Genomic DNA, 12,003 nt, shown 5'->3' on the forward strand with positions numbered 1-12,003 from the left:
AGGGCCACCTCCACCCAGGAGGACCTCATCTCAGACCCTTCACTCCAGCACAGCTGCAGAGAACCTTTGTCCAAACAAGGGCAGCTTCTCAGGTTCTGGGGGTGAGGACATGGACAGCTGTTTGGGGAGCGGTGATTCAACCTCATACACGGGCGTGGTCGAGGCATCCCGTTATTTCCGGCAGTGGCATTTCAATTGCCAGGGACCATGGTGAGCCCCGCTGTTGGGGGAGGGAGCCCAGAACCTGCCCTGAGCTGCTGTCCTGCCGTGGGCCGCCACAGCCCCACTGGGGATACACTCTCTCTTTCCCAGCCATCTCTGACGCTCAGCTTCGTGGAGCCCAGACGGGCGCTTCAGCTTCCACCCCCCACCCTGCCCTCTTCCATCCTGAACCCCGGCAAGCACACCTCAGTGTCCGCTGACCACGCCGTACCTCATGCCCTGTTTCTGGGGACGCCCTGCTGGATTAGGGGTTGGGGGAAAGCTCCGACTATGCAACAACGCTCTGCTCTGCTTCGTCTCGGAGAGGTCCTCTCTGCTTCGTGGCTCGGCAAGCAAGGGTTCCAATAAAGCTTCATTGACAAAAAAAAAAAGGCGGGTGGAACAGTTACCAATAAAGCTTTATTGACCAGACAGGTGTTGGAACAAGTTTCCAATAAAGGCTTATTGACAAAACAAGTGATGGAACAGATACCAATAAAGCTTTATTAATCAGGCAAGTGTTGGAACAAGGTTCCAATTAAGCTTTATTGACAAAAAGGGTGGTGGAACAGATACCTTATTGACAAAACAGGTGGTGGAACAGGGTTTCAATAAAGGTTTATTGACAAAACAAGTGATGGAACAGATACCAATAAAGCTTTATTAACCAGGCAAGTGTTGGAACAAGGTTCCAATTAAGCTTTATTGATAAAAAAAAAAGGTGGTGAAACAGATACCAATAAATCTTTATTGACAAGAGAGGTGGTAGAACAAGGTTCCAATAAAGCTTTATTGACAAAAAGGGTGGTGGAACAGATACCAATAAAGCAAGAGGACCACACAGGTGAAAGCCTTGTTGACCGGACAGGTGGTAGGTAGAAAGGGTTCCAGTCAAGGTTTATCGACAAAAAGCCTAAAGGGGAAGGCGACGGGGGGACCCCCAGGAGGGAGCCCCCAGGAGGACAGAGCAACTGGCCAGCGAGTGCATTTGCTTGATTAAACCGCCAGCAGCCCTTGCTCAGCCAGACCCCCTGAGGCTGTGGAATCAGTCTTCACTTAAGGCGATTAGTTCAGTGATGAGATGCAGCGTTGGAGAAGATCAGCACCGCCCTGAGACTGGACCGTGAAATTCAGGGTCAGACCTTGGAGTCACTCTTCGGGAGCAGAAAATGGTAACCGACCAGGGTTTCCTGGCCTCCTTAATCAATGGAGCCTGATCAGGGACGACAGAGGATGAGATGGCTGGATGGCATCACCAACGCGGCGGACACAGAGTTTGAGTGAACTCCGGGAGTTGGGGATGGACAGGGAGGCCTGGCGTGCTGCAGCCCGTGGGGTCGCAGAGTCGGACTCGACTGAGCGACTGAACTGCAACTAAGGGAGGATGGGGGTCGGATCCACGGCTCAGGGCCTCTGACTATTTGACCATCAGCACATCTCATTCTCCAGATGGACGGTCACCCTCCCGTCGGCCACAGTCTCTGATCTCAGGACCCAGGAAGGGACTTGAAGGAACAGGATGTTTATCTGCCCAGTCCTCAATCTTGACGGCAAGTGCAAGTTGCCTGGGGGACGGGCCGTTCAGAGACCTGCCCCTGGGCCAGCTTCAGTTTCAGTTCAGTCGCTCAGTCATGTCTGACTCTTTGCGACCCCATGAACCACAGCACGCCAGGCCTCCCTGTCCATCACCACCTCCCAGAGTTCACCCAAACCCATGTCCATCGAGTCGGTGAAGCCATCCAACCATCTCATCCTCTGTCATCACCTTCTCCTCCTGCCCTCAATCTTTCCCAGCTTCAGGGTCTTTTCCAATGAGTCAGCTCCTTGCATCAGGTGGTCAAAGTATTGGAGTTTCAGCTTCAACATCATTCCTTCCGATGAATATTCAGGACTGATATTTAGGACAGACTGGTTGGATCTCCTTGCAGTCCAAGGGACTCTCAAGAGTCTTCTCCAACACCACAGTTCAAAAGCATCAATTCTTCAGCGCTCAGCTTTCTTCACAGTCCATACATGATCACTGGAAAAACCATAGCCTTGACTAGACAAACTTTTGTTGGCAAAGTGGTGTCTCTGCTTTTTAATATGCTGTCTAGGTTGGTCATAACTTTTATTTCAAGGAGTAAGCAAGCGTGTTTTAATTTTATGGCTGCAGTCACCATCTGCAGTGATTTTGGAGCCCAAAAAAATAAAGTCTGACACTGTTTCCACTGTTTTCCCATCTAGTTGCCATGAAGTGATGGGACCAGATGCCACGATCCTAGTTTTCTGAATGTTGAGCTTTAAGCCAAATTTTCACTCTCCTCTTTCACTTTCATCAAGAGGCTTTTTAGTTCCTCTTCACTTTCTGCCATAAGGGTGGTGTCATCTGCATATCTGAGGTTATTGATATTTCTCCCAGCAATCTGGATTCCAGCTTGTGTTTCTTCCAGCCCAGTGTTTCTCATGATGTACTCTGCATATAAGTTAAATAAGCAGGGTAATAATATACAGGCTTGACGCACTCCTTTTCCTATTTGGAACCAGTCTGTTGTTCCATGTCCAGTTCTAACTGTTGCTTCCTGACCTGCATACAGATTTCTCAAGAGGGAGGTCAGATGGTCTGGTATTCCCATCTCTTTTCCAGTTTATTTTGATCCACACAGTCAAAGGCTTTGTCATAGTCAATAAAGCAGAAATAGATGTTTTTCTGGAACTCTCTTGCTTTTTCGATGATCCAGTGGATGTTGGCAATTTGACCTCTGGTTCCTCTGCCTTTTCTAAAACCAGCTTGAACATCTGGAAGTTCACGGTTCACGTATTGCTGAAGCCTGGCTTGGAGAATTTTGAGCATTACTTTACTAGCATGTGAGATGAGTGCAATTGTGCGGTATTTTGAGCATTCTTTGGCATCACCTTTCTTTGGGATTGGAATGAAAACTGACCTTTTCCAGTCCTGTGGCCACTGCTGAGTTTTCCAACTTTGCTGGCAAATTGAGTGCAGCACTTTCACAGCATCATCTTTCAGGATTTGAAATAGCTCAACTGGAATTCCATCACCTCCACTAGCTTTGTTCATAGTGATGCTTTCTAAGGCCCACTTGACTTCACATTCCAGGATGTCTGGCTCTAGGTGAGTGATCACACCATCGTGATTATCTGGGTCATGAAGATCTTTTTTATACAGTTCTTATGTGTATTCTTGCCACCTCTTCTTGCCACCTCTTCTTAATATCTTCTGCTTCTGTTGAGTCCATACCATTTCTGTCTTTTATTGAGCCCATCTTTGCATGAAATATTCCCTTGGCATCTCTAATTTTCTTGAAGAGATCTCTAGTCTTTCCCATTCTGTTGTTTTCCTCTATTTCTTTGCATTGATCGCTGAGGAAGGCTTTCTTACCTCTCCTTGATATTCTTTAGAACTCTGCGTTCAAATGCGCCAGCTTGGATCCCCGTAATCAGGAAATCAGGTTTTTTGGCTTTTAAAACACTCCAGGTCTGATGTGTAAAGTCAAAGATTCAACACGAGCTAGTCACTGGGTGGTTTGGTCAATAAAGGGTCCACCTGTCAGTGCAGGAGACCCAAGTTCGATCCCTGGGTCGGGAAGATCCCCTGGAGGAGGGCATGGCAACCCACTCCAGTATTCTTGCCTGGAGAATCCCGTGGACAGAGGACTCAGGCAGGGTCCATGGGGTCTCAAAGAGTCAGACACGACTTAGTGAGTAAACCAGCAGTCATTACATGAGAAATGGTTGCGTCAACTGCAAAATGCAGATTAAAAAAAAAACAACAACTTTTTAAAGACACTTCACCGGCAGTGTCGTTTCCATTACAGAAGACACAGGTTCAATCTCTGATCGGGGAACTAAGACCCCATGGACTGTGGGTGGCGAAAACATAGGGGGAAAAAAAAAAAACACACACACACACAACTAACATCTCTGAAACTGGGATGTTGCTCTGGGTTGAAGACTGTTCCCCTAAAATTCCTGGAACCTTGGGTCTCTGCAGGTGTGATAAAGGCAAGGGTCTGAGATGAGGTCCTCCTGGGTGGGGGTGACCCTAAACCCAAGGACAGGGTCCTTATAGGACACAGAAGAGGAGAGACATGGACGCAGAGGAGAAGCCACGTGGAGATGGAGGCGGAGACGGGAGGGAGGCGGCCACCAGCCCAGGGATGGACGCCTGGAGCCCCCAGAAGCCGGAAGAGGCGGGGAGGGCCCTCCCCTGGAGCCTCTGCAGGGAGCTCAGACCTGGGACCCCCTGACCTCAGACGTCTGGTCTCCTTTTCGCGAGAGTGCCCTCAGTTCACGGGTTAACTTTGAAGAAACTCCACTTTCCTACTTCGTACCGCAGGGGCCCTGCAGGGAATCAACGTACGGATTTTTAAGTAACATTTATTTATTTGGCTTCCCTGGGTCTGAGTCGTGGCCTGTGGAATCTTCACTGTTAAGGGGAGCGTGAGTGTTTCTTAGCCCAGTGGCTCAGGTAGTAGAAAAAAAAACTCTGCCTGCAATGCTGAAGACACAGGAGACGAGGTTCCACCCCTGGCTGGGGAAGATCCCCTGGAGGAGGAAACGGCAAAACCCACTCCAGCACGTGTGTGACTCATGCAGGCGTGTCCCACTCTCTGCGGCCCCTTGGACGTAGCCCACCGGGGTCCTCTGTCCATGGGATTCTCCAGGCAAGAACACTGGAGTGGGTTGCCATTTCCTGCTCCAGGGGCTCTTCCCGACCCAGGGATCGAACCCACGTCCCCTGCAGGCATATGCGTTATCAGTGGATCACCAGGGAAGCGGCCCTGTTCTGCTGAAAGTGAAACTCTAAGTCGCTCAGTCATTCTTTGACCCCGGGTCTCCTGTGTGGCAGGCAGATTCTTTACCATCTGAGCTACAGGGAAAATCCCCATGGACAGAGGAGCCTGGAGGGCTACAGTCCATGGGGTCGCGAAAGAGTCAGACACGACTGGGCAGAAGCTCGCATGCCAAGTGTTTCTTATTTAAGCCCCCAGCTCGTGGCGATTCGTCACACGCTCCCCAGAAAACCCCTACGGATTTCTTACCGAAGGAGGAAACAGACAGAACAGGCTCCGTCTTGAGAGCAGGACCCCATCTCGGGCCGGACTGTGGACTTTGAGCGCTATGCCCAGTGTCTATGGAAACGACAACCAACTGGAAAACCAAAGCCCCCCGGATGGAAGAACCGCAGGATTCGTACCTAGACTCTCGGTCAGCTAAAAGAATGCCCTAATTATCCGTGTGACCGAACAGAATCATACATTCTATTCTGCTTACTGGGGTATGACCACAGGCCTATTGATAATTGTCCACTGTTAACCACCTAGGCTTAAGGCATACGAATCACGGGTTAACTTTGCATCTTTCTTTCCCTTCGTTCAGACTAGTTTCAGGGAATTTGGGGAGGTGGGTTTGGGCACGGATGCTTAGGGTATATAAGGTTTTCAGAAAAACTGGTCGGGATCCTTGGCCAAGAGGAGACTCTGCCTGGGGCCCGCCGGTGTAATCAACCGCACTCCACGATCTGCATCGTCCTGAGTGTGTTTCCCGCAACGCGTGGCTACATGACGAGTAACTGGAGGGCCACAGAGCGCTGGGGGACTGGCGGACGGCAGGGTTCATCTCTCAGAGGGGCAGCCACAACTCTTGTGTCTTGCAGCGGGGGTCTGAGGGTAAGGAGGTACGGAGCGGGTGTGAGGAAGATGGTATCGCCTGAGCCTTGGATGGGGGGGGACGTGGGGGGAACCTGGGGGGCAGGAGGGCGGGGGCCACGCCATCCTCATCTTTTGCAGGTGGCCCAAGAAGGTGGGGCTGCCCGATGTCTGGGGATTACAAGGAGAAGACTCTTGGGAGTCCGCTGGACTGCAAGGAGATCCAACCAGTCCATCCTAAAGGAAATCAGTCTTGAATATTCATTGTAAGGACTGAGGCTGAAGCTGCAACTCCAGTACTTTGACCACATGATGTAAAGAGCTGACTCACTGGAAAAGACTCTGATGCTGGGAATGATTGAAGGCAGGAGGAGAAGGGGACAACAGAGGATGAGATGGTTGGATGGCATCACCAACTCAATGGACATGAGTTTGAGTAAACTCTGGGAGTTGGTGACGGACAGGGAGGCCTGGCGTGCTGCAATCCATGGGGTCGCAGAGTCGGACACGACTGAGTGACTGGACTGGACTGAAACCTTGACAAAGTCCGAAGCGCCCAGGGAAATCCTTGTAACCAAGCAGGACCCTAAGGCGCCTTTGCAGGGAGAGACCCCCTGCCCTACGCCCTCCCATTCACTTCCTCCCTAAAGTTCACGGCTAACCACTTCTGATGCACACTTCCTGAATTGTTTTGCAGATGCTGAAATCACCACCAGGTGGCTGAAATTAACCCGAGGAGCAAGGAGCCCTCAGCGGACTGGCGCCTGGGGACTGAGGGCTGAGAACCTTCCACCCCCGCTCCACCTCCCAGACGTTCAGGGCCCCTCCAGCACCACGGGGCCTTTTAAAGAAGTTTGGCTGAAACCTTTCGCGGGGGGCAGTTTGCCCTTTTTGAGCATCCGTCCAGCACCTGTCCAGCACCTGCGGTAATAAAGCTGCCCTCTCCTTCACCAGCACCCATGGTCAGGAGGTTGGCTTTATCTCTGTGCAGGTGAGTGGACCCGAGTTTTGTCCACTCATTAGACCAAGTGATCCTCCAGAGCCCAGGGAAAGGAGAAATCAAAAGCAGAAGCCAAAACACCCTCTTCTTAGGTTTTTATTCAAGGAAAATGCTCAATACTGCATTGAAATGTTGCGAGTCCCTGGGACGGCAAGATCAAACCAGTCAATCCTAAAGGACATCAACCCTGAATGTTCACTGAAGGACTGAGGCTGAAGCTGCAGCTCCAGTACTCTGGCCCCCTGACGCGAGGAGCTGACTCACTGGAAAAGAGCCTGATGCCGGGAAAGATTGAGGGCGGGAGGAGAAGGGGGCGACCGAGGACGAGATGGTCGGACGGCATCACCGACTCAATGGACACGAGTTTGAGCAAACTCCGGGAGTTGGTGATGGACAGGGAGGCCTGGCGTGCTGCGGTCCATGGGGTCGCAAAGAGTCGGACACGACTGAGCTGTAACAAAGCTGCACCTAACGTAAAGCTGTTTTAAGTGAGTTCGCAAGATCTCAGGCCTTTCCCAGTGCTGTGCAGACATCACGCCTGCCACGTCACATTCCCAACCCCACCAAGGAGAGCCTGTCCCCAGTAGAAGCCACTCCTCATCCTCTTCCTCCCGTCCTTGGCACCACGAACCCACTTGCTGTCTCTGCGGGTCTGCCTGTTCTGGACGTTTCCCATCAGTGGAGCCCCACACCGTGCGTCATTCTGTCTGCCTCTCCCACTGAGCATCGTGTGCGCAGGGTCCACCCGCGCTGTAGCCTGTCAGAGCTTCACTCCTTTTCATGGCTGCGTCACATTCCACTGTGTGCGTGGGCCCCGTGCTGTTTATCCATTTGTCCAACCACCCACTTATCCATCCATCCACCTGTCCATCAACCCAGCCATCCATCCATCAAGCCAGCCATCCATCCATCAACCCAGCCATCCATCCATCAACCCAGCCATCCATTGATTTATCCACTCACCACCCTTCCATCCATCAACCCAGCCATCCATCCATCAACCCAGCCATCCATCCATCAACCCAGCCATCCATCCATCAACCCAGCAATCCATCCATCAACCCAGCCATCCATCCATCAACCCAGCCATCCATCCATCAACCCAGCCATCCATCCATCAACCCAGCCATCCATCCATCAACCCAGCCATCCATCAATCAACCCAGCCATCCATTGATTTATCCACTCACCCAACCTTCCATCCATCCACCTATCATCCATTTCCTCATCCATCCATCCACCCATCCACCCACCCACCCACTTACCCATCCATCCATCAACCCAGCCATCCACCCATTTATCCACTCACCCACCCTTCCATCCATCCACCTATCATCCATTTCCTCATCCATCCATTCATCCATCCATCCACCCACCCACCCACTTACCCATCCATCCATCAACCCAGCCATCCATTGATTTATCCACTCACCCACCCTTCCACCCATCCATCCATGCACCTGGGTGATCTCCATAACCATGGCCGTTGTAAACAGCGCTGTTATGAAAACTACTGTAGAAAGTCTTTCTCGGACAACTCCTCACCTATTTCAGGTGTACGTGTAGAGTAGGGCAAGTAGGTCCCATGGAACTTCTATGTTTGACTGTTTAAGCGTTAGCCGCTTCGTCGTGTCCGACTCTGCGACCCCACGGACTGTAGTCTGTCCGTGGAATTCTCCAGGCAACCATTCGGGAGCGGGTTGCCATTTCCTTCTCCACGTCTGACTTTTAAAAGCGACTGCTCAGCTGCTTCCCACAGCGGCTGCCCTACTTTACTTCCCCACCAGCAGCGCCAAAGCAGCCAATTTCTCCGCATCCCTGCCAGCACTCTTCCCCCTTGTACTGTCGTCAGCGACGACAGTGATGAGTGCTACTGCTATCCTCGTGTTTTCTCTAAGGGAGTAACATTTTTCATTTTTTTAAGTCTGGAGACTGCACGGTGGGATGATTTAGCTTGCTGCCCTAAAGTCAGAGGGGACGTGCTCGGATGTTCTTAGACATCACCTCGTGTTGGGTAGCTGCGGCTCCTGTGGTGTTTCAGAGCGGGTGAGGGGGCCCTAGGAACAAGAGAACCCGCCTCAGGGTCCCGGAGGCCGCACGTCCAAGACCCTGGAGGGGGCATATTCAGTGTCTGCTGAGGGCTCCTGCTGGTTTTCAGAGGGTGTTGTCTCGCTGTGTGACCCCATGGTGGAGGGACAAGGGAGCTCCCTAGGGAGTCTTTTATGAAGACGTGCTGTGGGGCCCCACCTGCATAACCTGTCACCTCCCAAACGCCCCCCACCCCGACACCATCCCCCTGGGTGGGGTTCCAAGGACCCCCTGTTGGCACCAAACTTCTCCAATGTTAAAGTCCCAGAGCTCTGTCTCCTGCATCTGCGGGTCTGTGCCACCGGATTCAACGAAGCTTAGCTGCCAAACACCGTTCTCAGCCCAGGCTGGTGGAGGCTGTGGGCGTCGGACCCATATACAGAGGTCCGACCGCAGCAAGGCCACGTGGTTCTCTGCGGGCACGCTCAGTCGTGTCTGGCTCTCTGTGACCTCACAGGCTGTAGCTCACCAGGCTCCTCTGCTCATGGGATCCTCCGGGCAAGAATACCGGAGTGGGCTGCCATTCCCTTCTCCAGGGACTCTTCCCGACCCAGGAACAGAAGCAGAACCTCCCGGGGCTACTGCGTTGCAGGCAGAACTCTTCACCGCTGAGTCACCGGGGAAGTTACTGGTTGTCTGAGGAGGCTGTACAAATAGCTCAGGAAAGAAGTGACAGGCAAGGGGGAAAGGGAAAGATACGCCCAACTGAATGCAGAATTCCAGAAAACAGCAAGGAGAGGAAAGAAAGCCTTCTTAAATGAACCATGCAAATAAACAGAGGAAAACAACAGAACGGGAAAGACCAGACATTTCTTCAAGAAAACTGGGGCTATCAAGGGAACACTTCATGCAAGGATGAGCGTGAAAAAGCACAGAAACGGTAAGAACTAGATAGAAGCATGCGAGAGGAAGCAGAGGGGTAAGAATACAGAGAGCTGCAAAAAAAGACCTTAATGACCCGGATAACCATCACGGTGTGCTCACTCACCTAGAGCTCGACGGCAAGGAGCGTGAAGCCAAGTGGGCCTTAGAAAGCACCACTACAGACAAAGCTAGTGGAGGCGACGGCATTCCAGTTGAGCTGTTTCAAATCCTGAAAGATGGTTTTCTGAAAGTGCTGAACTCAACATGCCAGCAAATTTGGAAAACTCAGCAGTGGCCACAGGACTGGAGAAGGTCAGTTTTCATTCCAATCCCAAAGAGTGCTGAAATTACCATACAATTTTACTCATCTGACATGCTAGCAAGAATTATGCTGAAAATCCTTCAAACCAGGCTTCAGCAGTAACTGAACTGAGAACTTCCAGACGCTCAACTGGGTTTAGAAAGGGCAGAGGAACCAGAGATCAAATTGCCAAAACTCGCTGGATTACAGAAAAAGCAAGGGAATGCCAGAGAAACATCTACCTCGATTTCACTGACTATGCCAAAGCCTTGGACTGTGTGGATCGTTAACGAACAGTGCGAAACTCTCCAAGAGATGGGAATACCAGACCACCTCACCTGCCTCTTGAGAAATCTGTATGCAGGTCAGGAAGCAACAGTTAGAACTGGACATGGAACAACAGACTGGTTCCAAATGAGGAAAGGAGTACGTCAAGGCTGTATATTGTCACCCTGCTTATTTAACTTCTATGCAGAGTACATCATGAGAAACGCTGGGCTGGACGAAGCACAAGCTGGAATCCAGATTGCCAGGAGAAATATCAACCGCCTCCGACATATATGACACCACTCTAGGAGCAGAAAGTGCAGAGGAACTAAAGAGCCTCTTGATGAGGGTGAAAGACGGGAGTGAAGAAACTGGCATGAAGCTCAACACTGAGAAAACTAAGGTCATGGCAGCCGGTCCCATCAGGTCATGGCAAATAGATGGGGAAACAGCGGAAGCCGCAACCGATTTTATTTTTTAGGCTCCCAAATCACTCTGGATGGTGACTGCAGCCACAAATTAAAAGACGCTTGCTCCTTGGAAGAAAAGCTCTGACAAACCTAGACAGCATCCTAAAAAGCAGAGACATCACCTGGCCGATAAAAGGCCCATACAGTCAAAGCTATGGTTTCTCCAGCAGTCATATACGGGTGTGACAGCTGGACCATAAAGAAAGCTGAGCGCCAAAGAATGGGTGCTTTCAGACTGTGGTGCTGGAGAAGACTCCTGAGAGTCCCCTGGGCTCCGAGGAGATCCAACCAGTCCATCCTAAAGGAAATCCGTCCTGAATATTCACTGGAAGGACTGATGCTGAAGATGAAGCTCCAATACTTGGGCAGCCTGATTCAAAGAGCCAACTCATTGGAAACGACACTGATGCTGGGAAAGACTGAAGGCACGAGGAGAAGGGGAGGACAGAGGACGAGACGGTTGGATGGTGTCACGGATCAATGGACATGAGTTTGAGCAAACCCTGGGAGACAGTGAGCGTGCGGCAGTCCACGGGTGGCAGAGAGATGGACGTGAATTAGTGACTCACACAGACGCCCCTCTCTCAGAACCAGGGTCTCTGCAGGGGCACCAACACCTACCCACTACTTCGAGGTTAGAAAAGACCCACTTTCTTTCCATCACTTTTTCAAAAGAGCACTGTAGCTAAAAAAAAATTGCTTTTGTGAACTAAAGAACCTCCTAGCCGATGCAGGAGACCAGGGTTCAATCCCTGCGTCGGGAAGATCCCCTGAAGGAGGAAACGGCAACCCACTCCAGGATTCTTGCCGGGAGAATCCCCCGGACAGAGGAGCCTGGCGGGCTACAGTCCACAGGGTGGCAAAGAATGGGACACGACTGAGCAACTAACACTTTCACTTGCAAACGAGTCAAATGCCTCAGAGGACCCATGTTCTCCTCTAGGGAGTTATGTTAGGATAGTAACAGCATGTGAAATAAACATTTACAAATGACCAAGTGATTTCAAAGATGCTAGATTATGCTCAGCTTGTGACATAGCCTAAAGAACTTGAAACAAAAAACCCCCCCACGTGAGTATGGGAAACATGAGTTCATTGGAAAAAAAGATTTTATTTTACCATAAAAATGCAACCTGGAATAAACACCATCTCTCCTAAGGTGGA

The sequence above is a fragment of the Capricornis sumatraensis genome, chromosome X (genome assembly GCF_032405125.1).
Source record: "Capricornis sumatraensis isolate serow.1 chromosome X, serow.2, whole genome shotgun sequence".
Taxonomy (NCBI): domain Eukaryota; kingdom Metazoa; phylum Chordata; class Mammalia; order Artiodactyla; family Bovidae; genus Capricornis; species Capricornis sumatraensis.